Source organism: Anthonomus grandis, chromosome 11, assembly GCF_022605725.1.
Source record: "Anthonomus grandis grandis chromosome 11, icAntGran1.3, whole genome shotgun sequence".
In the NCBI taxonomy this organism is placed as follows: domain Eukaryota; kingdom Metazoa; phylum Arthropoda; class Insecta; order Coleoptera; family Curculionidae; genus Anthonomus; species Anthonomus grandis.
This window is the reverse complement of record NC_065556.1, coordinates 15,750,850-15,772,094: the sequence shown is the minus strand read 5'-3', so window position 1 is coordinate 15,772,094 and position 21,245 is coordinate 15,750,850. Positions and strand designations below refer to the sequence as shown.

The following is a 21,245-nucleotide window of genomic DNA, read 5'->3' as shown; positions in this document are numbered from 1 at the left end:
AGCCCTAATAATACGTAGGATACAGCTTCGATTTTAAATAATGTCCAGAATATTGTTCTAGAAAATGGATATGTTCGTAAAAAATGCAGTTAAAAACAATTAACGGTGAAAAAACAGGGTACTTTATTTTTCGCAAATATTTCATAAACTATTAACATTGCAGACATTTTAAAATAAAAATTTATAAAAAGCAAGAAATTTTTGATAAATGACCGTCAACTTCCTGAATTTTATCTCTATTTTTTTTTAACTATTTTCGAAAAAATTGTGTTTACATTAAGATAATTTAAAGAATTTGTACGTATTGAAATATATGCTTAAAGATATTTTTTTCAGATTTTAGACAATTAACTCAGTTTTCTCGCATTGGCATTTTCGTGGTAAACTAAAAAAAAAACTTCATAATTAGCGAAATTTTTTTTCATTTTGTAGAATACTTTCTCTACAAGATGCTAAAAACCTCTGGGCTGTTACTTTAAACATACGTAGCATCCACGTATGTTTAACCAAAATTTAAATATATTTTTTCTAAACCACCTCCTAAAGAAAATAATACAACTATTTAAAAATGGCTCTGGTTAAGTGAATTTTTGCTCATAATTCTTGAACTAACCATCATAGGTGAAGTAACAATTATGATGTATGAAAAACGGCAGAAGAATAGCATTGGGCATAATCTCCATAAAAAGATAATTTAAAATTACCAGTAGCGTAGAGTGTAGAGGGTCACACATGCATATCTTTTTGACTCTTTTTGGTGACATCTTAACGACGTTTTTCTTTCCAGATAGTTAAGGGGAAGAGAAATAAGTGGAATTAATTGGTAAGCCTGTCCTGGTACACACCCAACAACTTAGTAACCTGCAAACCCACATCCTTCCCATTAGCTTTTTGCCTTTTGCTTAGATTAGATTAATCTACCTCATTATATATCATTATTTTAATTTTTTTAATCATATCTAGCATATAAACAGTATTTACAATTCGAAATAGGACTCAATGCAGTAAAAGTAGCAAACAATTAATGGCTAAAAAATTATTCTTTAAAAAAAAAAAGCATAACTTAAATGCATTCATACCATTAAGCCTGGTTACCTGCAAGGATGCCATATAAAGAGCTACATGGATGAATTAACATAAAAAACGTACTAACTAGATATTCTCTACAAATTCTTGTAACCCAAAGGCTAAATAGAAGAACTGAGGGACGAATAGAATATACAGGGTGTCCGAAAATTACGCGTCAGGATTTCAGTGGGCGATTTTACATGAAAAATTAATAACACAAAGAAATGCGGTAAGAGCACAACGTTTGTACAGAGAAGCATTTCCGAATAGAAGAATACCACGATCGCAAGTGTTTAGCACTATTCATCAGAGACTAGGAGAATATGGAGCATTTAAAATTACTCCACGAAGAACTCGAATTCAAAGAACTTAAGGATGACCCTACTCTTAGCGTAAGAGCTTAGCGTTATGAAATTATACCAGAGCTACTCCTACATCCCTTTCATTATCAAAATGTTCAAAATTTAAACCCTGAAGATCCAGTGGCTTGACTTAATTTTTGTAGGACCATTAGAAACCTTTATAATCATAATCAAAATCTTACACGTTTTATTCTCTTCACCGATGAAGCTGGTTTTGGACATGATGGTTTTAAATTATTAAACCTTCATAATAAACATTATTGGTGCGATGAAAACCCTCATATAGTTATAGAACAATGTTTTCAGAATAAATTTTCCTTAATCGGTGGGACGGTATTGTCGACGATCATTTAATAAGGCCACATTTTTTCTCGCAAAGGCTCAATGGCGAGGTCTACTTAAACTTTTTAAGAAATGAGTTGCTCAATCTACTAGATGATGTTTCTCTTTAAATAAGGCATGAAATGTGGCTGCTACAAGACGGCGCTCCTCCACCCCTTTTAAATGGAGCAGTGAGAAAACATTTATATCAATATTTCCCTGAAAGATGGATTGGACGCGGAGGGTTTGTGCAATGGCCTCCCAGATTGCCAGATCAAAACGCTATGGATTTTTTCTTTTGGGGTTACCTAAAATCTCTCGTTTACAAAGTTTCTGTAAATAACTGTGAAGAGCTGAGATAATGGATTACTTATATTTGTGAAATAATTAAACAGAAGGAAGGCATATTCTCTAGGATTTGTTGAAACTTCCAAAGAAGAATTATTTTTTTTTATGAAAGTATAACTTTAAAATTAAATTAGGTGTATTATCGTAAATAGTTATTTTATTTAACAAATTACCCTTTAAAAGCGTTAGTTTTCAAGGCTTGCGGTGGTAATTTTCAAAATACGAATTTTTAATTAAGGTACTTAAATGGTTAATTCTACGATGACGCATCAAGAGCACCTTTTTAAAAGATATTTTAATGCTCTTTACTAATTTGACATTCAAATTTATAAAAAGATCTAAGTCATTTTCCTAAGGTGAAGGACAGCTTAAGCGTTCTATCATTGACCACTAGCATCAAATTAATAAGATGAATACAAACAAATACTAGTAACACGCATGTAAAAAAAATTTATATAAATTAGCAACATAGGTATGAAAGCAAATTTTAAATAAAAACAAAAATAAGATTAATTTGTCTCTTAAATACTTTATTTTTAGATTAATTGCATCGACGTTTTATGCATTTAAACTACATAAAATAGTAATGCAATGTATAAATAAGTATTGCAGGTCTAAAGCATATTTTTCTTTTATTAATTTTTATAATTTCTGAATTTCTGAACTTTCAGATAAAATTATCTGCTTTTTCTAGTAAGACATTATATAACAAACACATCTAAATAAAAAAATGAAACATTTATATTTTTTAACCATCTATACAATCATTACAAAATAATATACAAAAATACACATATTATGGAAAAAAAAAACATTCTTATAACTAAAGCAAAAATTGTACTTATTTCTTAAATTAAATCTATCTTCTCATGGTTTATAAATTAATTGGTAATGACTCGATATAACCCAAATACACATGTACAAATCAAGATGCATGTTTTTTTTTTGTTTGTTATTTTTTTAAGTAATAATAATAAAGGTCTTTTATTGATTATGAATATAAAAAATAGATACAATAATCAATTGAATAATAACCTAAAACCATAACATAATAATAAATATTGTAAGTAAAACAAACTATAAATTTTAATAAAAAACATAATACCTGACATAATATAATAAGGTACACAATGGTATAAATACTATAATATGTTTCTTTATTAACTTTTTTTATACATAAATCAATTAAAGCAGGACAATAATTCTAACAAAAAAAATCTTTTGTTAATGCAACTTTGAAAGTTTACGTTATTGCCAAATGCCTAAATGGTGGTTTTGGTTAGTCACAATAGGTTAAAGATGTCACATACCAGTGGAGTTGTTTCCGGTAAGTATAGAACATGAAATATATTAAAACAGATCAGACCTGGTTTATTTTTAAGAAGAAATAAGTTCTTGTCACTAGAGCCTATGTTAGTTTTCAAACTAAAGAAATCAGAGTTGAATAATATTGGCCTACTATCCAGATTCACAGTGTCAAGGTCTGTCAAGTGAGGTGTTAAGTGAATTAGATTTTTTAAGATTTGCAACTATGATATTTGAACATTTTTGTTCTTGAAATGAATTTGTTTTATTTATTATGTTTCTTTATGACATTCTCTTTATGACGAATAGATACGTTCTCTCTCAATTTGAGCAACATCATTGAATACATCTTGAGACACACTGGGACTGGGTTGTAAATACAATAAATTATGCTCACTTTGCATTTCAATTCTATGTGGTGACCATAGTACCGCGTCCCATGTAAGGATCACAAGATTATTACGATCGTTCAAATTGGAACAAAAAAAGTGTTGGGAAGGATAGATCCGATGGAAATTTAAAATATCTATAAATTCTGTGACTGTCTGGGTACTTATTGATGTAACTACTAGATGAGACAAGGAAATACCAGAAATTTTAATAGGAGGAATATGGAAGTCTAAGAAGTAGAATTGAATTGTAAGAATTAAAAACTGTTACACAGATATGTCCAACATAGGATTAAATCTGCAATTATACCTTTGAAAATGGTAATATATCCAAAATGCACCTCAACATTATTACAAAACACTTACTTATATTGAAAAATTTACCTGCCCCCTGCTATGTATTGCTCAGCAAGAACTGGATGTTTTCACACTTTTAATTAATCCATGATACCGGAAAATTCCAAAAGAACTACAAAAGGCCATGAAATTAGTTAAAAGCTTTAAATTCTAAAAAATCAGAAGGCTTGGTTTGTTTTCCACATTTCCACCCAAAGGGAACTTTGGGTGGGAAAAGGGAAAGGGAAAAAAAACAGCCACGTCGTCAAATACGACAATAAAATATCATTAGTGAATAAAATATCATTTGACGACCATAGATGCCCACCAAAATCAACAAAAGTCAGATGAAAACAGTACCATAACCTCAAACATGAAACAAAAGCGAATCCTTGAATAAATATCGGGACGGATATGACGTGATGTCCAGGATGGCATCCTGGATGCACAGATCTTAATGCAAAATGAAAATATTACCGACACAGCTAATTCCACTAAGAAAAAGTGGCATGAAGTATATACAGCGTAATTGCAAACGGGTAAACAAAAACAAAACAACAAAACCTACATAAAAAGGAATATAGGCACTGCTGGTGAAAATGGAGGCTTTGCAGGAGTACCTAAAAAACTGCGCCTTTATCAAATGCAAGAAACAGTAAATAATGAAACTATTCAAAATTACATTAAACAAAAACTTGGATCTGAATTATTAGAAGTTCAAGTTATGGAACTAGCAACAGAAGAAAATAAAAATAAATGGTTCAAGGTATGTGCTCCCTATGAAGAAAAGAAGGAATTTTATGATTCATCTTTTTGACCAAAGAATAATATTGGTGCCAAACGCTGTGATTTTTAAAAGCAAAAAATCTATAAAGAAATTTATCGCTGAATAAAATCAGAAATTCAGAAAACTTTAATTCATTATTATTTGGATTTATTTCAATTTGAGGTTGCTGCAGTGAAATCAAGGTCATTAAAACTGCTGGTTTATTCTTATATTATTTATATATTATATTATTACATATACCGATCTTTAGTAAATGATAATTTTGATATCTCTCGTTCTATCGTCTTTTAATCTAACTCTGCATATATTCAAATTAACTAGTTGGACAAACTGTATTGACAATATAATCTCCAACATTGATACTATTACTCATACACACATCACTAAAGTTAAAGGCCTAAATCAGATCAGAGCTATACCTTAATGTGTTTTTAAATACCCATAAAAGAAGACAAATCAGAGGTCATAGAATATTATCCTGAAAGACAAAAACAGGTCTAAACAATTTAGTAAACTACTTAAAATAGATATATTAGACTTGTAAGTGAAAGAACCTGAATTATACCAAAAATTCAACCATTTTCTAAAATTGTACAAATAGGAAGTAAAACCTTTATGCAATAGAATTGAAAGATAGCTCGAAAATCGTTTGTTACACAGATGAGAAAACTATTAAATTTTCTACATGGCGTTTCTAATCTACGAAATACTTCTGACATTGTAAACGTTTATGCAAGGGAACGTAAAAAATGTTGCCAGACACTGACTTCGGCGAAAAAAAGAGCCAGCAACGATTTTATTTCACATGCCTCATATCCTCAAATGGCAATGGAAGCCTTGTAAACAACTTAATGACTGATGATTTTCTCAGAAGTACTTTTATCCCCTTACGATCTGCTTTAATGAATGCATAAATCAGTCTACCTTAGCAGCTGAAGTTTTAGTCTAGAAACAGGGCTGTAAAAATGATGCGAATTATTTTGAAACAAATCATTGTTTTACATTAGAAGTATAGCTGCCTCTGTACACACCCTAGTAAACATATCTCACCCAAGTAACTTATACACAAACTGCACATGTATTTTATCTTGATGATAGGAAACAGTATGTAAATATAAAAAAAAACAAATTACATGTAATTGACATGGATTTGGAGGGCCTCAGGGCTCTGTATTGGGGCCCTCATTATTCATTCAGCGTGAAAATCGTACTTATGGTTCATCCATGATGGCGAACCATTTTAGTATCAATGTACGTAATCACTTAGATACCGTATTTTCAAATCGTTGGATAGGTAGAGGAGGTACAGAACATTGGCCTGCTCGATCAGCAGATTTAAATCCTCTAGATTTCTGCATTTGGGGTTTTCTTAAGTCATTAGTTTATTCCACTCTTGTCAAAATCGAAGTGCGTCGTGTGGAGTACCATTTTTTTCTTTAAAAAAAATTAAGATCATTACCCGTATTCGCGCCAATGGTGAACATAAAATTCTTTATTACGTGCCAAAAAATGCGCGATAACTACCTGTTAAAACCCTCCAAATTTCATTTGCATATCTAGACCGGTTTCAGAACAATAAATTAATCGTCAATTTTTAAGAAAAATGTTAACACCCCGTATCTCGGAAAACGAAGCATTTGCAGACATCATAGACATATAAATAATAATATATATATGTCTATGGCAGACATACGTTTATATAGCAAACTATCATTATTTTTCCATGCCGAATCACCCTCTGAAGTTTGTCGTACTTATTTACTAACACCCTGTATAAATAAACGAAATTGATGATTTAACCAACATAAAGACCCAAAATTTTACTGACGACAGAAATAGGGATGGTGTTGCCGAAATATTGCGTGACCTAGTGAGGAACCTGGATGAAATACAGTGAAGAACAAAAGAATGGCTTAAGCCTTTAAGAATGCGTTTAGCCTGTGACTCGGTCACACTTCAAGTAGCAATTCATTATTTTGCAAAGCTTTTGCTGAATTCATCTCTTCTTTTTTAAAGTGCGTTTTTCATTGTGCTTTTTATTTCACTTTACGAGTTCCAAATATTTTATTCAATGGATCAATGTTGAATAAAAAGTCGAAATCCGCATTCAAATTTTGTCAATAGAATAGTGAGGTGAGGGGAATTTCCTGAAAGATACGGACTTGTTATATCAGCCAGATTAAAAAAGAATTTACAGCAAGTAAAATATATGGAATAACGAATCAAGTATAATAACTTAAAAGTTTGCTCTCGCCCTCACAATATTGTCACATTTAGCCTATATAAATATTGCATGGACTGGACAGGTATAAAACTTAGATACTATAAAATTTTTGCAAGTGTTATATTGAGGTTTGCACATTATGGTGTCACGTTGAATTTTGTTATATTTTCTTTTCTAAATTTAGCTATATTGAAAGTAATTTTAACTTTCATAAAGGCTTGGAACTTAAGCAATAAAAATACCTCCAAAAAGTTATTTCGTCGAATATAAAAAAAGGACTTAAAAAAATCCTATAACACCCAGTAGATATAAGTAAGGGGCGAAATGAAGCTTTTTTCGCAAGACGTGTCTTCAATACAAACATATCCAAATCGGAAAATATTTCTAAAAGTAATGTAGAAAAGGCCCATTTGAATAAAGTAATAAAGCACTTAGAATTCAGCGGTTGTATTGGAAATTCGCAATGGTATGGCAAAAAACTGTTGAATACTAAAATAAATATTACGAGCATAATAGAAACACCTCCACAGGCAGACTAAATACACATTTTGAATACAATCTTATAAAGGCTTCACAACCAGAAAATTTAACTTTTACGTATTATTTCATTTATACTTATGAATTTCAAAACGGTTTTAGTATATTTAATTAACCAGCACATTGTTCATGTTGATAAAATAATACTGATACTATATTGATCCTCGTTAATCCCTATAACAAAAAAAAACTTTAATACAATATTTTATTTATGCTTTTCAAAGAGATTTAAGAAGATTTATATATAAAATGCTTAACCAGTCCTTTAGTAACTGAGCGAAAAGTTGAAAATCAACCTAAAAATCGAATTTCCTGTTACATAGAACAAAGAGGACATCGAATATTCTGCTTGATTAGCTCACTAGATTTTATTTTTCATTTACGGTTATTGTCACAACCATCTTAATTTATAAAAAATATTTCTCGCCAAAATAAAGACATAAAAATAATAATACTTCGACAAAAAGAAAACAATAAAATTTAACAACTTGACTTGAGAAGAGTTAAAAAGTCTCCTATAATATAATATATATAATTCAAATCATCAATTTGTTCTTATCTGATGTTTATGATTGTATGAAAATCAAGCTTTGATACTTAGTTTGACACAAATTAATTGTTAATTGTTTGAGTTTTAATCTTCTCCCAAAGGTGCTAACATCGTTAGCGAAACACGTGTCGAGAGTAAAAATTAAAAGTTTTGGTTCTGTCAGATCAAAGGTTCCAACCATAGGACTATGATCATCATCATTCAGCACTCTGTGTGCAATAATTTTCCATTTCAATCGACTTTATGCTGTTTGTATCCAGTTGCTGCGGATCTTCTAAATATCGTTCGACCAATGCATAGATCTAGAGTTTTGTTTGTTCTACGTCTCTACTCGAGCTTCTTTTTTTCGATCATCACGCATCATAGCAACTATAGTTCTACATAATGTTCGTAATAGCTCTAACAACATCACTGACATCGGTTCTTCTTCGCAAATTTTCGTTTCTTATGTGGTCCCCCAAGGTCACACTTAACATGGATCTTTTCAACTTCCTTTGTACAAGTATAATTCTAAGTTTCTTAGCTGTTGCTGCTGTAACTGTTAGGTTCTGAGCTATATGTGGTAGCACCTACTGATCAACAACTCTTTTTTTGGATTGACGAGAATATCACTCCTGAAAACGTCTTTAACTCTTTTAAAAGGTTTCCATAAGATAGTGAGGCTTCTCTTTAGTTTACATGTCTGGTTATTCCTTGAGCTGCTAACTCCGGTTATTAAGACCGACTTTTCCACACATCTCTTATAGGTCCTGCAACATAAGTCGCATTTCTTCAAAATTGCTCGAGAATAGCACTATATTATCTGCAAAACGTAAGTTGTTTAGGCTCTTGCCATCTTTGTTAATAGCTCTCTGACTCCAGTCCAATTGATTAAATGCACTCTTCATGACTGTAATGAACTGTTTTGGTGACATCGTGCTGCTTTGCCAAACAACATGTACAATAGGTTTTTGAAGGTGGTAGACAATGGTACAGTGAAAACATCTTGTCGGACTTGCATTGTCTTATTTATTTAATGTAACACGACGTTTCGGTTGGTAAGTATCTCCAACCGTTATCAAGTGTAAACTGAGCAAACTACTATTCTATAGGCTTATATACTAGATGTGTGCAGCGATGTGGAAGGGGAGGGGGAGGGAAAGTCATCCGTGAGAAGAGTTGGGGGGGGGGAGGACACGTGTCTCTCTAGATCCTACACTGTCCTGAGAGTAGAGGCTTCCAGATGTTGGGTATATCGACGCTTGGCTGGCTGAAGATCCTCTGAATCTGTGAAATGAAAGCTGCCTCTACGAACTTCCTCTTCCGCCAGTACTGTTCCTTGTACAGAATCTTGGCTTCTGACCAATGGATATTGTGTCCATTATGCCACGCGTGCTCTGCTATTCCGGATTTGGAAACCTCTCCTCTTTGGGTCCAGCTGCGATGTTCCTTCGCTCTGATTTCTAGGAGGCGCTTCGTTTCACCTATGTATGAGTCACCGCACTCACATGGGATCCGGTAGACGCAATTTTTGGTATCCACCATGCCATCTGGTTTGGTCTTTGATACCACGCTTCTGATAGTGGTGCTAGATCTAAAGGCAGTTTTTTTTAACATGTACAATAGCTTTGAGGTTAGTATTTTCATGTAGTTTTACCATCAATATTGTCATTTTTGTAGGTATTGTAGATGAATGGCATATCGAAAATTGACTCTATATTCATACATTTAGCTCTTTTGTATAAAAGGCTTTGTATTATTTATTTTGGGTCCACGATTGTCATTACTGTAGATCTATTGTATTCGATTGTCTCTTCTATTAAAGTTTTAACGCTTTGGAGAAGGTCATTCATTCCAAATCTGCCACGAAGGTATGCCAATTCAAGTATACAGTTTATAACGGTAAATTAAGAGGCTTATTAACCGTTACTTCTCTAGTTCTGCTATATCTCCTTTTTCGTGAAGCAGGATTACAATAAAATTATTGCAATTTTTTTTAATACTCTTTGGGAAGAAGGTTAACAAGCTTTTTTATTTTTATTGTTTCTGTAACTATGCCATTTTTTTTCAGTCAATCAATTCTTTTTGCTTAATTAATTAAACTAAAAATAAAGGTAAAATAAGGCTTTTAGAATCAGGTGCTTTGAAAAAATGATTAACTATAGAACAGATTAACATAATAATATAAACGAGAGTTGGGTAATGGTGCGCGGTGGGTAATCGTGCGCACCATAATATTTTGTATTTCGCGGGCTATCCGAAACGCTAAACCAGTGCTGCTCTCTGCAACGGAGTGCCTAAAATGTGTGCGCGACCGTTGCCGCCATTAGTGTGTTTACGATCGCCGAGAGTTTAACCGATTGAATTTTTCTTTGTTTTTTATAAGTTTTCGGGGTCAGAAAATAAAATGGTAAGTCCATAATTTTTGTCCAATCGTTTTACATTACCTATGTTTGTAAAATCTAGAGTATTGTGAATATTTAGGCACCTTTAACACGTTAACTGCCATGTGTACCATATATGGACACAGTCAATTTTTATTCAGCGCCATGTGTACCACCAGTAGACACAGAACTTCTTACCTTCCAAGCCATGTGTACATGGGGCGGCCACATTAAGCGTTAATTGAAATGTATGTATAGATTGGTCTGGTGCATAGATGTAAATAGCTCCGGAGTGCGGAGCTATTTACATCTGTGGTGTGGTGTAGGAAATAGTTTGTTTGAGAATGGCTCGGGAATATTTTTGTTTTTCGAAATAATATGACACAAAATATTGACGTTTTTAAATGATGCGTTTATTTTTTCAATGGGCAGTAATTTAACATGTAAAATTGTTATTTAGAATTATAAAATAAAAAAACTAATTTTAAAAACAAAATACTTCAAAATGAAAAGATTATTTTATATTTTTAAAAACATGTTTTTGGAAAAAACAGTCCATACAAATAAAAATATTTTTGTCACAACCTAGACATACGTAGGAAATTCTTTTGGTATTTTTTACAGCATAATTACGCCCCTGTTCTTGTGAGTTTTTTCCGTAGCAATATCTGCACCTGCCTCTTTTTAGCTTTTTCTCGTTATCTGTCTTTTCGGAAACTTTGTGCTCTTTTGAGGGATTCATTGGGATTGGCGGTACTGCCGTTTCCAAAAGTTGCATGGCAAGATTTTCTTTGAAAGTCGTTATTGAAATTTTTTGCTCGTTAATTTTATTGTACAGATTTAAGGCATTTACGACTTAGGTACCTGTGATAAATTCAAGGGCCAATTTTTTGTACCGTTTAATTGACTTTCTAAGAGAATTTGAATAAGCTGACATTTGGTCTGACATATCAACAAATGATTTGGCCTTATTATAGTCGATTATTGCAGAAAGTTTGAGCCTAGGACCCTCTCTATGGTGTACTTCCTTTAGTTCATCTGTATGTTTTGTGGATAAGAAGAGCACGTCCCTCTTGTCATGCCACTTCATAACAACAATTTTATTTTTATTTTGTTTTGCAACAATTTCCCCTTTTTTTAATTTTGCATCAACTATAGACTTTGGTAGGTTTCTTCTGTTTTTACGAATCGTTCCAACTAGATGAGTTGATCTATTTTGCAACTTTTCCGCAAGAGGAATAGAGGTGTACCAATTGTCTGCAAAAAGGGTCCGGCCTTTTTCTTTTTAGGGCGATCTTCTTCAGAACTGCTTGAAGATATCTCGTCGGCCAAATATGTCGGATCCAAATCAGAATCTGAGATATTTGAAAACTCGTTACTCATGTCGAGGTCTCTATAAATCTCTATTTCTTCTGCTGCAGCCTCCACTGCCTGTTGCATCTCAGTATCAGATATAATTATTTTCTTTGCCGCCATTGCTCCTCCAAATTAACGGCCACAAAACAACATGTTTTTACACCGATTTTTATAGAAAGAATGACTGAAGAAGGCAACAAACATAAAATGCACGTGGTATTTGCGCTTCTAGTGAAAACCGTACAACTGCTGCCATCTCTCCAGGCGAATCAACATTGACCTTGTACGTGTCCAGATAAGGTACACATGGCACACGACATCAAAAAATAAAACCTGTACAATCAGGTGCCATGTGTACCATGTTTGGACACAGCTTTTTTAACCAAAAAAAAGCAAAAATTACATAAATTTTTACACATGCGTTCGTTTTGATGCACACCGACACTGTTTTTAATAAAAAAGTGGCCCGTAGGACCCGGTAATTTTTTTTTCTAATTGGGACTGGCAGTTAACGTGTTAAATCATACATTGTTTATATGTTTTTGGCCACATCATGTTTTTATAAAAGACAATAACTGTAATGTTAATGGGTAATTGTGTGCAGAAGTGCACGATTCCCCTTCACGTAATTAAATGCTAAGAAGTAATAGTACTATTTAATGTTTTCAGATGCCTAGAAATTACACACGAAAGACTGATATCCTTTCTTATACGACGAAAACCCTGCAAAAAGCCCTAGATGCTATAAGGACCGACGGAAGAAAAATTAGTAAAAGTAGGAAGATCCTTTAAAATACCAGAATCTACCCTTAGTAAAAAGTTGTTGGAAGATGATCTTAAACTACTTCGATTGGGCCGTAAAACTGTATTCTCTAAAGAAATAGAGTGTTTAAATTAAAAGATTATGTTCTGTTGCTTTCAAAATTGTTTTTTGGGTTGACACCTGATGGTCTAAGAAGGCTTGCATTTAGGTATGCAAAACAAAATAATATTATTCACAACTTTAGTCGAGAAAAGGGACTAACTGGCAAAGCATGGCTTTATGGATTTTTAAAAAGATTTCCCGAGATAAAACTGAGACAGCCTGAGGGCACGAGTTTAAATCGGATTTCATCTTTTAATAAAGAATCTGTAGAACTATTTTATTTTAATCTTAATATTCTTATGCAAAAGTTTAAATTTCAACCAAGCAGAATATTTAACATGGACGAAACAGGCATTACAACGGTTCAAGCTAAATGTCCGAAAGTTTATGGTGCCAGAGGAGTAAAAAAAGTGAACTCTGCTATATCTGCTGAAAAGGGAAGGACAATAACTGGAGTTTTTTGTATGAGCGCTGCAGGGAATTACATCCCTCCCATGCTCATATATCCCCGAGTAAGAATGCCAACAACTCTGCAAAAAATGGACCCTTAGGTGCCTTGCACAAATGTTCAAAGAACGGTTGGATTATCTGCTCTGAGCTATTTATTGAGTGGTTGTCTCATTTTGCAAAATATGCAAAGCCTACTGCATCTGATCCTGTCCTATTGGTTTTAGACAACCATTCAAGCCATATTTCAATTTCGGCTTATAATTTTTGTAAAGGAAATAATATTAGTATGGTTTCTCTTTCTCCCCACACCTCAGATCGTCTTCAGCCATTGGATCTAACTTTTTTTAATTCACTTAGAAATGCTCTCTATAGAGAATACGATCTTCATTTATCTACTTTTGGACATTAAAAAATAACAGAATATGACGTATCTGGATTATTAAACAGAGCATTCATGAAAGTCGCCACCATGGAGAAAGCTCCACTAAATCCAAGTTGTACTATTGTTAGCAAATCACCCACCCTTATCCAGACCAGAAGCTAATGTTTCATTGCCAAATAGTTAGAATCAGAAGAAAAGGATTCTTTGCCAGAGGCTAGACAAACATCTTTAATTGACTATACCAATCCTCAGCTAGGTACATCGAAAGAAAACTCTTTCCTTTCTATGGCTCCTATACCAACAAAAATGTTATTAAAGGAGTTAAAAAAAATGCTAAAAAAAACAATGTTCAAAAATCCTTACAAGCACTCCGGTTAGGGAAGAACTAGAAATCGCTGACGAAAAGAAGAGAGTAAGAGAAGAAAACTTAAAGAAAAGGAAAAAGGAAAATCACTCCAAAAGAAAACTATAAGAAAATGTTTTGAAGAAGAAACACAAGATACAAAAACACTTCAAGGAAAACAAAAAAGAAAGAGGGAGGCCACACTGGAAAATGAATTGTCTAAGATATGCGACGATGATGAGTTACACGATATTGATGAATTTAACTTCATGCCGCCTTCTCAAAAACTCCCTCAAAATCCAACGAGATATGTTGTATTTGTGGAGAAGTTGGCAAAAATCGAGAACTATGGTACCGCTGTGTTATGTGTGCTTCTTGGAACCACGCAGCCTGCACGTCTGCTCATACTCCAGAAAATTACATCTGCGACTACTGTTTAAATTAAGGCTTTATACTGCTGTTTAAATATTACTACTAAAAAATTAACTACTTTAAATGTTAATATTTAAAAATATATAATTTTTTAAAACAGATATTTCCGGCGCACGATTACCTAACCCTTGCGCATCATTGCCCGTCGGCACGGGTAACTATGCGCAAATGTTTTTTTTAGTTTAATTTTATACTTGCGTAGTAGATTTTTCTTAAATAACATTTTACATATATATACATTAATAAGTAATACATCTCATAACATTTTTAAAACTAATTTATATGTTATAGGCTTGCCACAAATACAATTTTTGCTTAACTGCGCACCATTCCTCAACTTTCCCTTAATAATAAACATAGACATAGAATATAAGTGATCCTCACAATTGTTATATGGATAGGGAAGAAGTCAATTTATTCTTGTTACAGCAGTCAAGAAGTTCTTTTTTGATGCAAAAGTTCAAGAAGGTACTCATAGATTGGCACAAAATTAATAAGTCAAAATTCATTACCACATTTGGTGTTGTGTACTTCGAGAAAAGGAACAACAGTAGACAGTTTTATAGACTCCGGAAAGATATCAGGACTCAACGAGGTATGAAAAAACGATCATCAACCCTAAAAATCAAATCACACAGAACCTGCTTTAGAATCTCAGTCTTCTACCGAAGTTTGTTTTTTCTTACAATTATTTTAATGTTTCTATTTTAGGTTTTGTGTAGATTATTATGATTTTCGATATTAAATAGAATCTCATTATGTATAAGGTTATGATCCTACCTATCCATTGATGCAAATTACTTCTATATTCTAAGGTCTATATTGTTAGATGGTTAGAGAGAGGATTTTGATAAATTATCGATGTCGTTTTTTGTATATAATTAGCTTAGTTTATATATTTAAGTACTCCCAAATTATATTGTAAATTTAAGGAAAAATTTAACTTTCCCATCCATGAAAACTCGATTTTTCGCCATTTAACACCTGTCAAAAATAATCTAACAAACAATGTTAATAAAAAGTCGGAACTTTGACAAGTGTCTAAAATAAAATATGTCTAGCGGTAAGAATAACTTATGACTTGTATATGTTAATTATTTTATAAGCCTAAACTAATCAAAAACTAAATTAAAACTTAAACAGAAAAGCATATTTTTCGCGTAAATTAATAAACTTCCAAATGAAAATAGACAGATAATGGACAAAGCGATTAAATTCAATTAACCTACGAACAATTTTTAACATAACAAGGGACGCTTAAAGTTTGTCAAATTAGCGCATTAGTCTGAGAAGACTGATAATTTATTCAAGTCCAAAGGGTTATTTTCATTTTCGCCCCATTAAAGGTGGCATTTAATTAAGTAAAAGCAAGGGTAGCTAAGATAATCAATAGTTTTAAATAAATTAGGGAAAAATTCTTTTTGTGTAGAATTTTTCTCAAATTAGTTTTGGATAGTTTTAGGATGATTAATGAAAATATATTAGTGTCTAATGTAATTTTTGTTTTGTAGGTAATTTCTCTTTATTTATTAGGGGATGAACATAGACTGGAAAATTACTATAGGGACAAAATATATTAAACTTCTATTGAAACTTGGAAATTAGAGGAAAATTTGGTGTAATTTAAGAAACTAATTACACCAGCGACGTAAACAAGCAAGAAGCGCCGTTTTGAGTGTTATGGTTTATAAACTAAGTGTTATAGGGGATTAATGATCGATAGTCCGTGTGACGGAACACCGGACATGACAAAATTGCGTTATTATGGTAGCAGGCTTTGCTCTATTAATGCAAAATATTTTAAGCATGTGAAATATTAATTTCTCGAAGAAATTAAGCAAGCTTACAAACTGTGACCCGACTTTGTAAGTTTGCTTAATTTTTTTTTTTGGATATAGGTAAAAAAACTACTTCAGGCGATCGATTTATATATTTTGGCCAAAGTTTCGATCTCTATGGGAGCATTTTATAATAATATTTTAAACATTATGTCGTTATCCTTTATATTAATAAATAGCAGGAACTTTTATTTCTTAAACAGAATATCTATATGCAAATTCAAATTCAAATGCTTTATTTGCCCATATATAAAATTATAAAATACAGTTATAAATCTAATTTAAATTTTGACAAAAAGAATTAATTCTCGATTATAAAAACTGTATATCTGTTGGTACAGACGAAATAACCCTTAAAAATATTTAATTTATATCAAATAAATCAAAAAGAAACAAACAATAATAATAATAATATTAATAAAGAAAATTAATCCAGAACGAGAGAGCGGCAGCGGATAAAAGAACCAAGTAGGGTAACGCTCAATATTCAAGACCCTAAAAAAAAGCAAAAATGCAAAATGTCGATGTCGATGTCCACAAGGGGTAAAGACAATTTTAAACTAATGACAATTAATAATGATTTTTTTTTTTAAATTTTACCCTCATTTGTATCTGATGTTAATTAACCTATTCTTTGTTCAACTAGCAACTGTGATTTAATTTTTTTAGAAAATATGTTTAAAGATAGTTGTTTAATGCTGGATGGAATACTATTCCACATTTTAACCCCCGCAAATTTAAAAGAGCGCTGAAATGATGCGGTTCTATGGCATGGCATAACAAAAATATAATTGTTTCGCGTCATGCTCAAAATCCAAAAATTCATCTTGTGACTTTGCCGATTGGCCTTCCTTTATAATCCGATAAATAAAGTTAAACATATGATGCTTTCGTCTGTTTGTCATATTTAATAAATTTTTGTCATTAAGATATGGCATTATATGGTTTCTATATGGGATATTATAGGCAAATTGCATACAGGAATTTTGAATTTTTTGAATTGCGTCTCAAACTCAAAAATTGAGTTCAACAAAGCACCATATCCAGAGTTGTTAATCGCTACTAAGAAATAGGACAACTATCCAGATAACTCAGAGAAGGCCGCAGAAAGGTAACTTCGGCAGTAGCTGATCGTTACTTAAGGTTAACGACTTTAAGAATTAGGCATACCACCTCTAGAAGACTGCAAACAGATCTGTTGGCTGCTCGTAATGTCCGAATAAGCCTACAGACAAATCGAAATAGGCTGAGAGAAGCAGGTTTACGAGCCAGAGTGCCAGCTCGAGGTCCACGTTTTACCAGAGAACATCGAGTAGCAAGATTGCAATTTGCTAGAGAACACGCAAATTGGAATATTCAAGATTGGTCCAATATTTTATTTAAGGATGAATCAAGATTTTGTCTATATTCATCAGATAGGCGTGTACCAGTATATAGGCAACGTGATGAACGGCACGATCAGGTTAATTTTTGTCAAACTGAAAGCTTTGGTGGTGACTCTATCATAGGTTGGGGAGGAATTTCTTTTGAGGGTTGCACAGAGCTAGTACCAATGAATGATGGAAGACTAAATGCTGACAGGTACAAAACCGATATCCTAGAACCCCATGTAGTGCCCTATATGCCATATAGCGGTGATAATTCTGTGCTAACGCATGATAATGCTCGTCCACACGCTGCTAGAGTTGTTCGGCAATACTTAGAATAGGTCGAGATACCCACCCTAACTTGGCCTGCAAGTAGCCAGGACCTTAATCCGATAGAACATATTTGAGGCCATCTAGGATGGCAAATTCAGCAACATCCAGTACCAATAAGAACACTAGATGATCTTCAGAATGTTCTTTTTGACTTCTGGGCAAACGTGCCGCAAGAATACCTCCAGAACCTGTTTAGAAGCCTTCGAAGACGAATGGAAGCTGTAATTAAAGCCAGGGGCAGTAACACACGCTATTAGCAATTCAAATATTGGCTTAAATAAAGTTCACTTTTTTTGTATACAGTTTTGTACAATTTTTTTGATTTTTGTATGTTTTGGTAAATTAAAATGTTTGTCGTCTGTAGATTACACTGATTTAAAATAAATGTTGCAAAAGTCGTATTATTTGGTGATTTAATTATCAATATCAATAAAATTTTAAAAAACAGGCAAAAAATTTAAAATATTTAAGAAATAATAAGTGATGCGATAATTTTTGTGGGGTGTGTATTTTTGTGGTAATTGTATAGTGTTTGTGAGTTATTTAATTCTTTTCTAAAAATGTGTATATGGTAATATACACATTTTTTTAAGATCTTATTTTCATAAGATCTGAGAGTCATCAAACCTGTTAAAAGAGGATAAACTTCCAAGACTAAGTATCAATGCTTAGCTTTTAGCGTTCGAAAATGAGAGCTAAAAGTTTTTCTCTCCATCCAAATCCTCTGTGGTCCTTCTATCCGTAAGTTAGTCAAGCTGTATTAGTAAAGTTTAATAGCTGTTGTTAGCTATATGCACTATTCTTGTACAGTTGATTTTAGTAGTCCTATCTTCAGTTTTTAGGAATATTGGAATATGGATTTTACCTCATTTAACGTAGAGCTACGATCCTATATTTACAGAGATGATTGATGCCTTAGGAATTCTTTTTACAGAACTTTTGCTTTTACCAGATTTTATTTATATAAAAAGCTAATCTCTTAAATTTGGAATATTTAAAGGGTAAGACAGTTTAAAATATCCCAATGGCCGTACTGAGGAAAGTAGCGTCTAGCGAAAAAAACCTCACATTACTGATCTACGTTTGTTACCTAAATAAGCTATTTTCCTGATAAAGGAGGCTTTCCTCAATACATTTTTAACTTCTCACGATACACAATCGCTCTTTTCTTAATCTAGCATAAATCTCGCATTTCATTTTTTCCTGGTTTCCATTCCAGAGCTTTAGGAATTTAGGTCCTACTTTCTCAATTAAGCTAACTCTTTACACTTAATTTATAGACATAGGTCTAGAGTTGCCTCATTAACATTTCCAAATTCTTTGGCATCTGATAACTTTTGGTAGGACTTAAGAAATACATCAAAATTCTTAGGTAAACTTTAGGCCCTATTATTAGTTCCAATTAACAAAGTTTATTTATTAATCAGTTGTTTTTTGTAAGCAAACGCTTTCAAGTTTCCTAGATTTTCTTTCAGAATCTCATTCAGGGTCATAAATGTAGGTGCGACATAGAATTTCTTTTGAGAAGTTTAACTATTTAGTAAGAAAATTATTAATTTAGTTAGGTGAATGATGAGGAAAAGAAGATAAGCTTAAGATCTTTGGACCTAGTACAATATGTGCAACCAAGATGACTTATTGTCATTTTCAAGTTCTAGCCTCTGATACTTTTAAGTGAGATTCCAGAAATTTATGAGGATACTCATATAAACTTAACTTCCTTTGACTTTTTTAAGCTTTACCTGGCTAAAGCAAAAATACACTATTGATCATCACTCGGATATACAACCGTTTTTGCTTTGGTATCAATTTCCAGTAATATTTTTCTTATTATTCTCTATATTTCCATGTAAACTGATATAGCACCAGTAGGAGATGTTTTGTTTTACTTGAGCCTTGCATAGTACGAAAAAAAGGCGGGGAGTCGAATTTATTGAGTTATTTATTTCATTGGGTATTACGTCACTTATAGCAAAAATTAATTAAGAAAATACTAATACTATCTCACACGCTCGAAAATTGAAGAGAAGAAGAAAATAGACTTATTAACGTATTTAAAAGAAATACGAACTTAAATCTTTAATGATACCTTTCGTTACACTTAATTTAATTTAAGTTAAATAAGTTTTAAATACAATAAATTAGTTGAGGTAAAATAGAGTTATTTGTATTAGGAGCTAAGGTTTAATTTATTAATCTCTGGGCTCGTTTCTTCTTTTCAATATCCTACCTAACTTTTTTATGAACATTAAAATTAAAAACGATAGAAACAACGAGAAGACCTACTTTTTCTATTACCGTTATCAAGGTAAATAAAGTTAAATTAAATTAAAATAAAAATATGAACAAAATCTTTTAAATTTCTCGTTTACACTCCCTTCAAAACTCCGTCTTTGCTCTACAATACTTAAAATATATATTTTTTATACAATTACACTCAATTCACAGTTGATTTAATAGCTTGACAAACTGTTTTGAAAGATAACAAAAAATACAAAGGTTACTTCTTTTAAAATTAAAGGAGTGTGATCTTAATGTAATTTAATGATAGAAAATATATGAATATCATATATTTTAAATTATTAATTAATTTTAAGAATGCTCTGTTTTACCTCTCCATTTTTTAGCAAGGGAATCCATGTATTATTCAAATTAACCGAAGAAGTAATTTTAAAATAGGTTTCTTTGCTAAAATTGAGGAAGCATTCCAGTTTATTCTATAGTTATTGTCGAATGCATGTTGCGTATTATTTAATTAAATTAAATTAAGTATAACGAAAGGTAATATTAAAGATTTAGGTTCTTACTTCTTTTAAATACATGAATAAGTCTATTTTCTTCTTCTTTTCAATTTTTGAATGTGTGAGATAGTATTTTCTAATATGATTTTTACTGTAAGGGCCGAAATACCCAATAAAATAAGTAACTCATTATGAATTCGTCACAACAATACAGATTTTACTTGAGTCGAATTTACTCAAAACTGAATAAGGCTTTAAGAAATAATTTTCTTTTTAGCAAAAAAAGCGGCGTACCATTTTTAATCAAGAATATTTAATTAAAAATCATCTACGGGAAACACCGATAAAATTTAAAGAAATCTTTAAGATAAAAAAGTGTAATTTTTAAAATAAACTTCGTAAAAATATCTTAGTATTAAAAGAGTTATGACTAAAAAACTAAAACTAACTAACTTATAACTAAAAAAATTTCATCTGGCCGTCTGCCTCCACCTTAGCCAAATTGACTAATAGCGCTTAAGATACCATCAGTAATCAAGCCGATCATC

General features: G+C 32.0%; 1 protein-coding gene across 1 annotated transcript in view; it reads right to left on the bottom strand.

Moving 5' to 3' along the window:
- Window positions 1-21,245, bottom strand: part of LOC126742261 (heparan sulfate glucosamine 3-O-sulfotransferase 1) — a 95,018-nt gene that overhangs the window by 37,381 nt on the left and 36,392 nt on the right. The window lies entirely within an intron of this gene.